Source organism: Corythoichthys intestinalis, chromosome 4 (genome assembly GCF_030265065.1).
Source record: "Corythoichthys intestinalis isolate RoL2023-P3 chromosome 4, ASM3026506v1, whole genome shotgun sequence".
Taxonomy (NCBI): Eukaryota; Metazoa; Chordata; class Actinopteri; order Syngnathiformes; family Syngnathidae; genus Corythoichthys; species Corythoichthys intestinalis.
The window spans coordinates 48,656,974-48,672,603 of NC_080398.1; the positions used below are offsets into that span (position 1 = coordinate 48,656,974).

The window sequence follows — 15,630 nt, forward strand, 5'->3', positions numbered from 1 at the left end:
TGAAAAATAAGGTCCTAATAAAACTTTTTTTTCAAATTTGTCAAAAGAAAAGTCAAAATGAATATGTGTAATAAGCGCTCTACTATGCATAACCCTTGCTAAATCCTGTTTTTTTTTTTTTTTTTTCTCATGGAACCTTCAGATGCATGTGTTGACTTGCATCCATCCTTTTTTGTTCCAAAAAGAAATGTCAAAATTCTGAATTAGTCTTAAAATCATGAAATTTTAGGTTTATCAAATGTGATACATTTGGCAATAAAGGGTTAGACTCAATGATGAGCTGATGTTTATAGGAAAACACTACCAATGGACACCAGGGGAGGTACAAACACCTGCACGCTCAGTACACACCTACACACACACTAATTTAGGTGAGCATACACAATAGTTTACACTTGAAACAAAGAGGAGGAGCAAGTGCTAGAAAATCATCTAAAACTGAAAATAGAGACGTTATCCAGGCTGCAGCTGTGCGACACCCACACCGTCTTTTGCACTTCGGTACACAACTCTTCAGGTAAGCCATGGTAAAATTGAGCAAGGCATTATGGGAGTGAAGGTCAAATATTTGTTTTTCGGGTGAAACTTTTTTTTTATTTTTTTTTATTAATTTACATTTGTTGTGAGTCCTGTGTTTAGGTTGAAATGAACCGTGAATATATTAATTGAATGAATGAAGCTTTTTTATTTCGAGCATGCACAAAAAAACAGAAATAGTATAACTCAGAATAAATATTTGCACTCGAAAGGGAGTGGGAAGAAGAAAAACTTTTTAATTCTTATTAATAACAAATGTTTTAAGAGAAGAATACTTTTAAAAGTGTAAATTATTTCCTCAGTCTTTGTGAGGCATACATGTGAGTTCATAGAGCTGTGTGACCTTTACTAAAGTCATGCTAACCTGTTGTCAATGTGACCTCCGGACAGAGGTCATTATACAAGATGACTCAAGAAAGATATGAAGCAAAAACATTTTGACTATATCTAATTGAATTCTATGTCCATTCCTTGAAGCACTAGGACAGATTAACGATAACACATGCAGGGTGTGGACAGAAAGAAAAATGGCAAATATGACACACTTTTTGATACCTTCAACTTTCTTAATGTCATGTTTTTACATTGATTTTGCTTCCACTTAATTGAGAGAAAGTACCATATTTTTCAGACTAAAAGTCACTTTAGCCCAAAATTTCAAAACAAAGAAGGAGGGAGCGTATTTGATTAGAAACAAGAACAAGCATAACACATTTTAGTAATTACAATAAATGGCAGAAAAACAGGCTAAATAAACATCTGTTAGCAGTTATTAACATATATAACCAGAGAAGGGTAGTAACACGTTACATGTACTCTGTTAAATTTACTTGTGTAACTTTTTGAGAAAAATGTACTTCTAAGAGTAGTTTTACTAAGCCATACCTTTTACTTTTACTTGAGTAGATTTGTGTAGAAAGAAAATGCTACTCTTACTCCAGTACTTTGGGCTACACAGGAGTCGTTGCATTTTTCCTCTTTGTTGCACATTAGATTTATTTATTTATTTTGACAGTGATGTCAAGAGTAGCTCTACCAATTTCACCAATGAGACGTCGCAACAATAATCACATGACTCCATTATACCAATCAGACGCAAGCTTGCTGTTCTATGTTCACGGCAGCCTGTTCAATCAAATATTTGACATTGAGCACGGCCCTCAACATGACTCGAAAGCACAAATTCAACCCTCTCTTCCAGTTTTTATTTGGCACCGATTGACCACACAAAAAGACATGATCCTTTTAATTTCATAATAGTAACTATGAAGGAACTATTCACTATTCAAACTATGAACTATTTTCTTCACTAGAGGGCACTCATGCTCTTTGGTCAAATAATGCTTCAGTCCTGTCTTTTTTTTTCTCTCGGTGGAATTCAATTCTTTTTTTTTTGTTTGTTTGTTTTTTTTTTTTTGTTTCTTTGGCTTAATGTGGTTATGTAATGGGTTATTGTACAGTATCATTATAACAACAGTTAATATAGATAAATTTAAGCTGAGAGACAAAAAATTCCATCATAAAAGAAATGCATATACAGTATATCATAAGCAGTTACTCACAATGTTACTCATTACTTGAATATTCTTTTCAATCAATATTTCTTTGGTATTTGAGTTCTGTTTTTTTGGATGACTACTTTCACTTTTACTTAAGCTATATAATTTGGAAGTAACGTTACTCTTACTTGAGTAAAAACTTTTTTTCTTTTCAGTATTACTTCGGAACAACAATATACGTATATATACATATATATGAGTTACACCTGACTATAAATCGTAGGCCAGCCAAAGTATTCAAAAAAAGGTTGACATTACAGTAAATCTATAAACAACTGTGAATGAAAAGGGTTCATTTAGAGGTAAGTTTAGATTTTTTTTTTTTTAATTCTCAGTTTTAAAAAGTTTGACTTTTTTTTAATATATATTTTTTCACTAAAATGTTGTCTATGTGACATTGCACAAACAGAAAGGAATGTATTGAGTTTGCTGTCCACAGGTAACACACCAAGAATCTTCTGGTGCTGATATATATATGTGTATATATATATATATATATATATATATATATATATATATATATATATATATATATATATATATATACATATATATATATATATATGTGTGTGTGTGTGTGTGTGTGTGTATATATATATATATGTATGTATACACACATACACATATACAGTATATACTGTATATATAGTGAGGACAGCATAGACAGATTTAAATGACAGTAGAGTGAAATGCCCACTACAGTCCTTATGTACCGTATGTTGAATGTATATATCCATCTTGTGTCTTATCTTTCCATTCCAACAATTTATTTTACAGAATATATGTATAATTTACAGAAAAATATGGCATATTTTATAGATGGTTTGAGTGCGATTAATTGCGATTAATTAATTTTTAAGCTGTAATTAACTCCATTAAAAATTTTAATCATTTGACAGCCCTAATATATATATATATATATATATATATATATATATATATATATATATATATATATATATATATATATATATATATATATATATATGTACCGTATGTTGAATGTATATATCCATCTTGTGTCTTATCTTTCCATTCCAACAATTTATTTTACAGAATATATGTATAATTTACAGAAAAATATGGCATATTTTATAGATGGTTTGAGTGCGATTAATTGCGATTAATTACGATTAATTAATTTTTAAGCTGTAATTAACTCCATTAAAAATTTTAATCGTTTGACAGCCCTAATATATATATATATATATATATATATATATATATATATATATATATATATATATATATATACATTAGTATATGTATTCCCTCTTCCAAACTTTAGACAGATAATTGAAATGCAAACTGATTTTTTTAGTTTTTTTATTTGAGAGTTGGAATGAATGTTGAGTGGAAACTTCACTGTTTATTCTCTAAACACACGAAATGCATCCCTGCTGACGAGACTCTAACCTTTCACACCACAAGGGCATGCCTCCTGAGGAGAGTGAGAAGGGTGTGTGTGCGAGTGTTTGCGTGTGTGTGTGTGTATATGTGAATAAAACAGGCAAAGTCATGAGAACCAAATTGTGTGTCCTATTCAATTTCACAATTCCAAAGTCATGTTTTCTTTCGTCTTCATTTCTGTGTCCCAACAGTGTTGAAGATGGGGCATCTCACACTTGCGGCTGTGATAGCAGGTATCACCAATATCCCTGGAAACTGATATATTTGTCTTCCTTTATTTCATTTTAACAGGGCGTTAAAGTACATGATATATTTGTAGTAAACATTTCAAAGAGTAATAATAAAATGAGCAAGGTGCACAGAAAACTTCATTTCTTAACATATTTTCCATTTTCTTTTCTTGTAGTCATCTTTACTTTCTTCACTGAAACTGAAGCAAGTAAGGCAAAAACTTTACATCAGATCACCTTACTTGTCTCTGAGGCTTGTTTTGTCGATAAACTGGTTTGTGGAGAAACTCAATCTTCTTGTTATGCTAAATTGCACTTACCGTATATTGACCCATTATAAATTTTAAAGATCGGTATTTTACCTGATTATTCAAATTATTAAACATGCAAGGATTCATTTCGACCAGTGAACATTTCTGGTGTTCCAAAGACACAAGCACAACAGGAAGGTTGAAGGCAAATATTGAAAGCCATTGCCAATTACGTATGATAAATTTCCAACTACAATATTTGGTTGTGACTCTTCTCTCTCTGCTATTCTTGTGGTTGCTCTGCAGATCCATTTGTTTATAGTAAGTACAAATCTTCAATGTCATCTATTTAAAGGTTTCATTGCATATTTTGCAATATTTCCATAAATATCATACTTACGCTGAATAATCACTTTATATTATTGCTAATAAAATATTCAAAAGTAGAAATAATTTTAAAAATTTCTTTATGTGGAATTTGGTATGAATAATTATCACCCATTTGGTCAACAGAAATGGATCTCTTAACCCAGTAAAATTTTATTTTGACAGACTATGAAAGGCTTCGGATTGCAGGCCTCGTCGTTTCTGGACTTTTGTTCTTTGGAGGAGTCGGTGTTTTGATGTGTAAGTGCCACAATCAAATTATAATGTGACCTTTGTAATGAATAACTTTCATTTGTCCGTTTTCCTTGATTGACAAATGATTTAGAACCAACAAAAGTTGCAATACTGACACATACCGTGGTATGAAAAAGTACCTGAACCTTTTGGAATTTCTCACATTTCTGCATAAAAACACCATCAAATGTGACCTGATCTTTGTCAAAATCACACAGATGTAAAAACAGTGTCTCATTTAACTTAAAGCAGCCAAACATTTATAGTTTTTCACATTTTAATGAGGATAGCATGCAAACAATGATAGAAGGGGGACAAATAAGTAAGTGAACCCCCTGCCTAAGCAGACTTAAAGAGCAATTGAAACGAATTTTTACCAAACCATATAAGTCAGGTGTGTGCCCAGTCACAGATGAGTGGTTTAAAGCTGCCCTGTCCACTATAAAACACACACCTGGTAAGAATTGTCTTGATGAGAAGCATTGTCTGATGTGCATCACTGTTCGGTCAAAAGAGCTGTCTGAAGACCAATGATCAAGGATTGTTGATTTGTATAAAGCTGGGAAAGGATACAAAACCATCTCTTAAAGTCTAGTTGTTCAGTTTGGCACTGTTGCTTCTCTCCCAAGGAGTGGCCGTCTTCCAAAGATGACGCCAAGAGTTCAGTGCAGAATACTCAGAGAGGTTAAAAAGAACCCTAGAGTGTCTGCTAAAGACTTACAGAAATCACTGGCACAGTCCAATATCTCTGTGCACACGTCAACTGTATATACAGGTAAACAATGGCCAGGAATGGTGTTCGTGGGAGGACTCCACGCCACTGCTGTCTATAAAAACATTGTTGCTCGTTTAATGTTCACAAAAAGGCACTTTGACACTCCACAGTAGTTTTGGCAAAATATTTTGTGGACTGATGAAACCAAAGTTGAATTATTTGGGAGTAACACACAATGTCATGTGTGGAGGTAAAATGGAACAGCTTACCCACATCAACACATCATCCCTACCATGAAGCATGGTGGAGGGAGCATCATGATTTGGGGCTGTTTTACTGCCTCAGGGCCTGGACAACTTGCATTCAGTAATGGAAGAATGGATTCAAAAGTTCATCAGGATGTTTTGAGGAAAACCTGAGGCCGTCTGTCAAACAGTTGAGGCTAAATAGACAATGGATGCTGCAACAAGACAATGATCCAAAACACAGAAGTAAATCAAGTTCAGAATGGTTTCAGAAGAACAAAATACACGTTCTGGAGTGGCCAAGTCAAAATCCAGAACCCCATTGAGATGCTGTGGCATCACCTAAAGACAGCGATTCATTGCAGACATCCCAGAAATCTGACTGAATTACAGCAGTTTTGTAGAGAAGAATGGGCCAAGATTAGTCCTGATCGATGTGCCAGACTGATCGGCAGCTACAGGAAGCATCTGGTAGAAGTGATTGCTCCCAAAGGGGGGGGGGGGCAAAAAAATATTAAAAATGATAGTTCACTTACTTATTTCCCCCCTTCTGTCATTGTTTGCATACTATCGTCATTAAAATACTTTTTGGACGGTCTAAACAGGCTGAGTTGCATGGAGGCGATTTTACGGATCCTACTGTTAGCATCTGGCTAGAGCTCGTCTTTTAGACTGCAGGGTAGCTTGACTGCAATCGTAAAAATAAAGAAAAATATAGAGCCTTAAAGCCAATTTTTTTAGGCCAAAGACTCCAATCAGTAAAGTGAACGGGGTCACTTAACATGTCAGTTTTTACGATAAGCAGAATATCTAAATGACAGGATCTGTAAGCGGCGCGTAATATAATTTGGTTTCCTGCTTTTTTGCATGCTGGCCACCTTGCTCAGTGCACAGTGGACTATGAGCTTCTACGCATGCATTTCATTTTTACAACTCCTTTGTAAAGTGGCAGTCTGATAGGCCACACAAAAGGATGGGATACAATATTTGTTTTTAATCTGATTTGTGCATTTTGACCTGCGGTCTGAACATAGCCTATAGACAAGTTTCCTGAGCGAAACATGGGTGGCACCATCTTTGACATTTTCTGCTACGGACCTCCGGTTTAGACAGAACAAAATGAAGTGCTTTTGAAGTAAGCAGTGTGTAGGCAAAGTTAAAACTGCAAAATCAAACTAGAGGAACCCACGGAATCTCCAAAATGGATTCATCACGACATACTGTAGATGAAGCTCCAGGACTTTCTGCGCTGTGCGTTTGTTCTTATCACTTTGTTGATCATTCGTGGAAAAAATTCTAACAAGCTGTGCAGCCTGTGTTAACATGAGGTGTAGATGATACTCCAGCCACTTGAGTGACCAAAATGAGGCAAAATTACAAATAATAAAACAGTTGCCTAATGCAGACGGGCTGACACAGATTTTGTTGTTACGAGGTAATACTACAAGGTATTGTTCATCCGTTTAGATTAATAAATAGCTTATCCCACATGTACGGTATATATAAACAAAAATGGTATGTTATTCTTTTTTATTGCAGATATTGATCGCAATAAAACCTTTGGACAACTTGATTCCATTATTTTATTTAAAACGATTGGTGCATGTGCAAAACAGGTCAATAAATCACAAACAGTGTTATTTTCGTCAACAATGACTATAACAAAAATATTTAGTCAACGAACAATTTTTTCATCACGATGACAAGACAATAACAAGCTAAAAATGTCTCTCAGGAGACTAAAACATAATGAAAGTTTTCGTTTGACGAGATGAGAACGAGAAGAAAATGCACCATAGTTTCCATCACATGTTTACGATGTGTGACATTTTATGTGAAGTTAGACTGCATGATAGCAGTGTCTGGTTGTGTGATATGTGATATGTGCACTCCCCAGCCCCAACTCACCAGTGTCCTCGCCTCTCCAGGCTTGCATTTTTTTGCGACACAGTAAGATTTGTTTTCTTATCTTGGCAAGTGAGAATATGCAATGTTGCTTTAGCCTTTAAAGGTCTCTGCTGAGTGATCACACACTAAATGTAACTTGTAGCGTTAGCATTAGGCAAGTGATAACGGCAAGCATCCTCCTAAACTCTGACTTTTGTTTTGTTTTGTTTTTTTTATACAACACACAGTTCGTGGCATTCAAGTGGGTATAATTATTTGAAAGTAATGTACTGTTTTGCTAATTAGAGTGTATTATCACCAGGAAGTTGGCATTATCCTTGTACACACAACAATTTGTGTTCCTCTGTCAATGTTCATTAAAAATCGCTGGAAAAATGGAAACCTTTATTTTTGGACTAATACATTTGGATTTTAGAGACGAAAACATTTTTAGTAAATGGTGGCTAAAATTAGACCAAATCAGTTGAATTTTCGTCAACGAAAATTAGGCGAAGACAAACACAGTTTGAAGTGACTAAAATATGACAAAAACTAATAAGTATTTTCGTCCAAAAGACAAAAGCTGAAAATTAAAAGGGCGGCCAAAAACAACACTGATCACAAAGAAATATATTATACATACATCACAGTATATTAGAAATATATCAACAAAGGTGGAGCATAAATCAAGCCCCTCATCATCAAGGTAGAATGCACGTAGTCTCGATATACTGTGTGTCCATCAACGTAAGTGTTGTTGTGAGGCTCATCAAGTTGTCTTCCCATTCCGAATAGCGTTTTCCACCTGTTAAAAAACAAACAAAAAACGTGTAATGCTTGAATTTATGCATTTAGGGTAAAAAGCCTGTGTATGACTTGTAGTAAATTACTGTTTGTTTTCCAGTTCTTTATCGTTGAAGCTAATGCAAAGCTAATGACGTCTCAGCTGTGATGCAACACACAGAATTGTAGTTAAATTGAACATGAATGTACCTGTTATTGCTTTGTGGTGGCACTGTCTTGGTTCCACATCTGCCTTCATGAACAAGAAATTCCCATATTCATGTATTTGGACACATTCAACCGGATTCTTTGGAGATTTTCAGGTCACTGATTGCGTTTCCATCCACTGCCATTAAATCAATAAAATACAAAACTATTTTGGTTGTGGCGACTCTTAGCCATTTCTTCATGTTGTTCTCCTATATCGTGATGATGGCAGATGGATATGAGATTTCCAAAATGTCTTTTTTGAGGGATTTTGATGAGTAATGGCACTCCAGCTCCACTGTTGTTTTGGTTGAAGAAAGTGTAAAACCGAGGTCGCCAGCAGAAATGCGGAAGTTCCTCGGAAACTTGTCTATTGACACTGTTTGTCAGTATTGCCTCAGATCACCTTTTTGAGAAAGTTTAATTTTCTGGGAAGGAAGAAAAGAGTAAAATGCATCCATCTGAAACAAAGCATGACTCTCTGCATATGTCTTTTTTAACTAACTGTATTGTTACTGTGAGTGTCTCAACATTCACTAAACAACCTCCATTGACTTCAGTAACCTTGGCCTTTCTCTTTACAGACAACAAGTGCTCCAGAGGCTCCAAGTACGATGTTTTTTCTGTCTTTTTAGACCCCCACAATCCAATAAATGTATAAACTACCTCCCCCAACCTAATTGTCTGCTTTCTCCCTGCTCATGCTTGCTTCTGGCAACCTCCTCTTTTACCTCCGATTGCAGGAAAGGCGAAGATGACAGCAGTGAAATCTGAGATGGAACCCGACAAACCGGTTTCCTTGTGGGAGAAGAGCAGACCGAGAGAGGTGGAAATAAAGGGTGGCTGGACTTTTGTAGGAAATATTCCATTTTTTGGTTGATCTGTATATTTCAGGGGGGAAATAGCATCTGGTTAAGAGGTGCGATGTTGTATTGTTTGCCTGATAAGTCACTGATGATCCTTGGATTATGTTATGCATGCAAAATGCAAAAGCCTGTGTAATAACTACATGGTGCTTTGGTATTTGATGAATTATATGCTTCAACTAGCTCGTTCCTTTGTTGGTCAAACATCTCAATCTAAAAAATGTGTGTTCGAGTCAATCGGTGTATTCGGTCAAATTAAAGAAAAACTGTTTTGAAAAGTTTCATCTCATAATTAGAAATGATTTTAAAGCAGTATTATATAATATTAGTGTTATGTTTCATCTACACAGTCAACTATTGGTATTCCATTGTCAGATAGGTGCTACATAACAATATTAAAAGCAGGGGCGTCACTAGGTTTTAAGGACGGGCGGGGGGAGCTTAACCCCCAGGAGTTACACAGGATGTAAGTGAACCTAGCGTACAAGCACAAAACTTTACAAACAGCTAACAAAGACTAATAATACAAAAAAAAACAAAAAAATCGTCGGCTCGCCCACCCGTGCGGTATGCATGGTGTCTCCTTTCAAGCTCAGGTCCACTACCAGAGGCCTGGGAGCTTGAGGGTTCTGCGCAGCATCTTAACTGTCCCTAGGATTGCGCTATTCTGAACAGAGACGTCAGACGGTATCTGTTGGAGCCATGCACCCAGCTTGGGGGTTAGTGCGCCTAGTGTCCCGATCACTATTGGCACTATTGTTGTCTTCAGTCCCCACATTTTCTCCAACTCTTTCTTCAACCCTTGATATTTCTCCAGCTTTTCGTGTTTTTTTTTCCTGATGTTGCTATCGCTCGGGATTGCTACATCTATCATTACTGCTGTCTTCTGATGTTTATCCACCACCACTATGTCAGGCTGGTTGGCCATCACCAGTTTGTCTGTCTGGATCTGGAAGTCCCACACGATCTTGGCTCGGTTGTTCTCGACCACCTTTGGAGGTGTCACCCACCTTGACTCTGGGGTTTCCAGTCCTTACTTGGCACAGATGTTCCTGTACACTATGCCTGCTAACTGGTTATGTCGTTCCATGAATGCCTTGCCTGCCAGCATCTTACACCCTGGTGTGATGTGCTGGACTGTCTCAGGGGCCTCACTGCATAGCCTGCACCTGGGGTCCAGTCTGGTGTGATAGACCGCGGCCTCTATTGATCTTGTGTTTAGGGCCTGTTCTTGTGCTGCCATGATCAGTGCCTCCGTGCTGTCTTTCAGTCCGGCCTATTCCAGCCACTGGTATGCTTTTCGCATGTCAGCTATGTATATATATATATATATATATATATATATATATATATATATATACATATACCGTATATATATACATATACCGTATATATATATATGTACACATATATATATGTACACATATATATATATATATATATATATATATATATATATATATATATATATATATATATATATATATATATATATAAATATATATGACGGAAAACAATCAGGTGACTTGAAGTTCCGCTTTGAGACCCCCAATTTGGCCAAATTTCGAAATTGTCCGATATGCATGTGTGATACATCATTGAAAAGCTTAAAATCTCAATTTTCTGGGGGAAAAATTTTTTTGAACAGAAGGCCATTTAAATTTTTTTTTTTTTTTTTTTAAACAGCAAAACCCTATCTGGGGGTGAGAGCACGCAAGAGTAGAATTACAGACGCCATGACTTTTATGATACATTATCGCATACTTACCTTGTTTCAATCCAAAAATTCCATGTAGCATGTATCACCGAGTGTCAAGACACAGCTGTGTATGGCCACAGCTGGATTTTTGGGGGGTTTTATGGGTGAAACATGGTAATATAACAAGGGTCGCGATGCAGAAATCGCAGGCATCAAGGAGTGGTCAAGATATATTTACCCTTTTAAACGTTTGTTTTTCTTCAATTTTTCTTTGTTTGGATCGATTATTTATCATCTAACATATCGGAGAAAATGCGACAGTAACAAAAAAATACAATTAAGCGATAGTTATGAGGTAGATATCCGTGACTTTTTTCCAGAAACCATTTTTTTCATTGTGACGTCATTTGTTTAAAAGTTTGAAATATGCGGGTGAATTATTTTTGAATTTTTTTTATTTTTTTTTAAACAAAATATTAGACATCAATTAATGATTCTGAGCTAAAAATGACAAACATTTTGAACAATAAATATAATTAATTACCTTCGTTTTATGGCTTTGTTGAAACAAAAGCGGTTGCGCGACGTCTATAAACGGGTTTTCCAGGGTAAAACGGATTAATTAAAAACAGTTCGGGGGCTTCATGCGCCATGAATCTGCTATAGCAGCATATAAACATATGGTTTTATAAAACACAACAGTTCTTTTGGCTTAAAATACAGCAGTTTCTTTTAAAGAGGAGTGCTTTTTCAGCCTTGTCTGTGTTTTCCGCCAAATATATGTATATATATATACACGGCAGAAAACACTCAGGTGACTTGAACTTCCGCTCTAAGACCCCCAGTTTGGCCAGATTTCAAAACTGTCCTATAAGCATGTGTGATACAGTACATCACGCGAGAGTAGAATTAAAGACGCCATGATTTTAACGAGATATTATCACGTACTTACCTCTTTTCGATCCAAAAACTCCATGCAGAATGTATCACCAAGTGTCAAGACACAGCTGTGAATGGCCACAGCCAGATTTTTGGCGGCTTTTATGGGTGAAACATGGTCATATAACAAGGGTCGCGATGCAGAAATTGGCGAGATGGTCATTTTTGTGTTTTTACTCTTTTGAAGGTTTTTTTTTTTTTTTCTTTGTTTGGATTGATTATTTATCATCAGTAACACAAAAAAAAAATACAATTAATCGATAGTTATGAGGTAGATATCCGTGACTATTTTACAGACACTATTTTTTTTCATTGTCACATAATTTGTTTAAAAGTTTAAAATATGCAAGTGAAAAGTTTTTTAAAGTCGTTCTTTTTTTTCGTTCTTTTTTTTAAAAAAACAAAATATTGGACATCAATTAATGATTCTAAGCTAAAAATGACGGACACTTTGAATAATAATTACCTTCGTTTTATGGCTGGGTTGAAACAAAAGCGGTTGCGCGACGTCTGTAAACGGGGGCTTCCAGGGTAAAACGGACAAATTAAAAATAGTTCGGGGGCTTAATGCCCCATGAATCTGCTATGACAGCATATAGACATATTGTTCTATCAAACACAACAGTTCTTTTGTCTTAAAATACAGCAGTTTATTTTATAGAGGAGTGCAAGAGCAGAAACTGCCTGTCTTGTCTGTGTTTTCCGCCATACTGTATTTAATCATAGAGGTGAATGCCGTGACTTTCACCCACAACACATTGTTTGTTTCTAAATATTTGTGAATCACACATATTACATTTTGGGATCATATGTAACAAAAATGGCTAAAAAACACTACTAATTACTTGAATGTAAGTAATATCTGGGTCAGGTTAATTTGCCTTACACACACATGCATACAAACATATATCCAAAAATTATTCTTGACACATAAATTTCATACGTGCATACTGTACATACATACAGTACAGTAGAAGCCAAAAGTTTGGACACACCTAATTCTACGCAACACGAATGAAGGTCCCAACCCAACTGATAAATCAATAAATTCCACTAATTAACCCTGAAAAGGCATACCTGCGAAGTCAAAAACCATTTTAGGTGACTGCTTCTTGACGTTCATCAAGAGAATGACAACAGTGTACAAAAAAGTAATCATAGCTGGCTACTTTGAAGATACGAGAATATTATACGTTTTTAGTTATTTCACCTTTTTTTTTGCTAAGTACATAATCCCACACATGTTCCTTCATAGTTTTATTACCTTCAGGGAGAATTTACAATGCAAATAGTCACGAAAATAAAGAAAACACACTAATGAGAAACTGTCCAAATTTTTGGCCTGTACTCTATATGTGTGTGTGGGGGGGTGTATGTATGCTATATATAATTATCTTCTCGGCTTTCTCCACTTTTTAATCATTACTCATCTACTCACCTTTTAGTAGAGATCTCTCCCGTCACCGTCTTTGCTCCTCTGCTCTGACTGCTACAGGTCAATAAACGTGGTGGAGTGGTTATTATGAGTGTATGATTATGACTATCCACTGATGATAATCAAACGAGAATGAGCTCAGCTCCCGTACTCAACCCAAACTCGACCCGAAGCTCGTGACCGTAGGTGAGGGTATGAATGTAGATCGACCGGTAAATTTAATGCCATGAAAATAGTATGTGATGCGACGATGCGACAACATTATATACATACAATACAATATACAATATATAACTGTATATATATATATATATATATATATATATATTAGGGGTGTAACGGTACACAAAAATCTTGGTTCAGTACGTACCTCGGTTTTAAGGTCACGGTTCGGTTCATTTTCAGTACAGTAAGAAAACAAAATGCAAAATACAATTGTGCTAGTTGTTTATTACACACCTTTGTGGTTTCAACAATAGGAACATTAGACTATACAAAGCTAGAATTCTGCTCAAAAAGTAGCGGGTATTTAAAGATAATCTAATCCAACAACAATTTGCCTTTGAGACCCTGCATATTGGTCAGCTTTCTTTCTGAAAGAAAGAAGAAAAAAGAAGTCCTGTGCTAAAGAGAAAAGCAATCCCAATGACAAAGATTTTAACATGTATTTTACAAATGAAATACCTCAATGAATCTTTTTTTTTTCTTATGAATGGTTTTCAAAAGCTTTATTGGTGGATTTTTTCAAGTTAATGCGCCACACAGAAATTAATAAATTTAACTGTGTAAGCAGGATCAGTGTATTATTATTATTTAATTACAGGTGTTTTAGCTAATTTAAATTTATTTCATTTAAATGGGCTATTATTTATTTTATTATGTGTTTATATTTTACAAATGTGATGTAGTATTCATTTATATTGTATATTTTATGTTGTATAACTTTAGTTCCTGTGTGAATATTAGTTCCTACTTGTTTTGTTGTGGTAGGTGGGATTTGTATTGAACACGGGGCCGTGATTGCTATTAATATAGCAGAGAAGACAGCAGTAAATCAACAAAGACAAGTCAACTGTGCCCCGATCTACCACTCAAGAGATCTGATGGACTCAAAAAGTGGGTTACGATTGCATAGTAGTTTGAAAATCGACCGGATCCACTGTATTTTTACACGAGTGACTTCCGTTCTGCCCGATCCTAGCTACCGGTAGTAGTATTGACGCAGGAGGGTCGCATCTCGCGTCAAATAATAAACTCTGCCATTCTTTTCGCGTGCGTCATGTTGAGCCGCTTCTGGGACGCGTCTAACACGCGGCCGCACTGCAACTGGTGTGCATTGGCTGGTTGACTTTAACGCCCGCGTTTCACTGCGTTCTTGCGGCGGCCACGTTGTCGCGCCGTTGACGTTTCTGGGTTATACTGTGGTACCGTGTTGGTCCTCATTATAGTAGAGAAGACGGAATAAATATAATATACACAAAGAAACTGTAACCCAATCGACTCACAGCCTCGAAAAGTAAGGATTACATTACGTCAGAAACTCGTTCTGCACGCCTCCGTTCGGAACCGAGCATCACGTACCGAAATGGTTCAATACGAATAAATGTACCGTTACACCCTTAATATATATATATAAATACTGTATATCCCGGTGTAAATAAATGTAAATGTAAATGTATGTAAACAAATGTACATAAAAACGATAAACAGGAATGGTTTAACCCTTAAAGACCTGCAACATGAAGCAATTATCAGAAAATCCCAAAATTTGAAAAATAATGTCCTAACCAAACTTTTTTTTTCAAATTTGTAAAAAAAAATGTCAAAATGAATATGTGTAACAAGTGCTCTAATATCTATAACCCTAGCTAAATCCTGTTTTTTTTTTTTTTTTCTAATGGAACCTGCAGATGCATGTGTTGACTTGCATCCATCATTTTTTTCTTAAATGTCAAAATTCTGAATTACTCTCAAAATCAAGAAATTATAGGTGTATCAAATGTAATATATTTGGCAATAAAGGGTTAAATGAGTTTCATTTCATTTTCCAACATGAAAATCAAACACAAAAGGCAAAATTATTCGGGATGGGTAAATTTGAAGGAATTTGAACGGGGAATTACAGTACATAAATATTAGCTTGCTTGCTTGCTTGCGTAGTTATATCGGTTCGGTTCTTTCAAAGGGTTCTGTGAATGCACATGTGAAACTAGAGGGGTTTGGTGACTTTAGCAAGGCTAAGAACC

General features: G+C 35.6%; 1 long non-coding RNA gene across 1 annotated transcript; it reads left to right on the forward strand.

Moving 5' to 3' along the window:
• Window positions 1-442: 442 nt before the first annotated feature.
• Window positions 443-9,589, forward strand: LOC130914336 (uncharacterized). The gene is made up of 7 exons (XR_009062885.1): window positions 443-517; window positions 3,698-3,739; window positions 3,913-3,945; window positions 4,294-4,308; window positions 4,540-4,614; window positions 9,030-9,054; window positions 9,189-9,589. It is a non-coding gene; the product is annotated as an uncharacterized LOC130914336 (long non-coding RNA).
• Window positions 9,590-15,630: the final 6,041 nt, after the last annotated feature.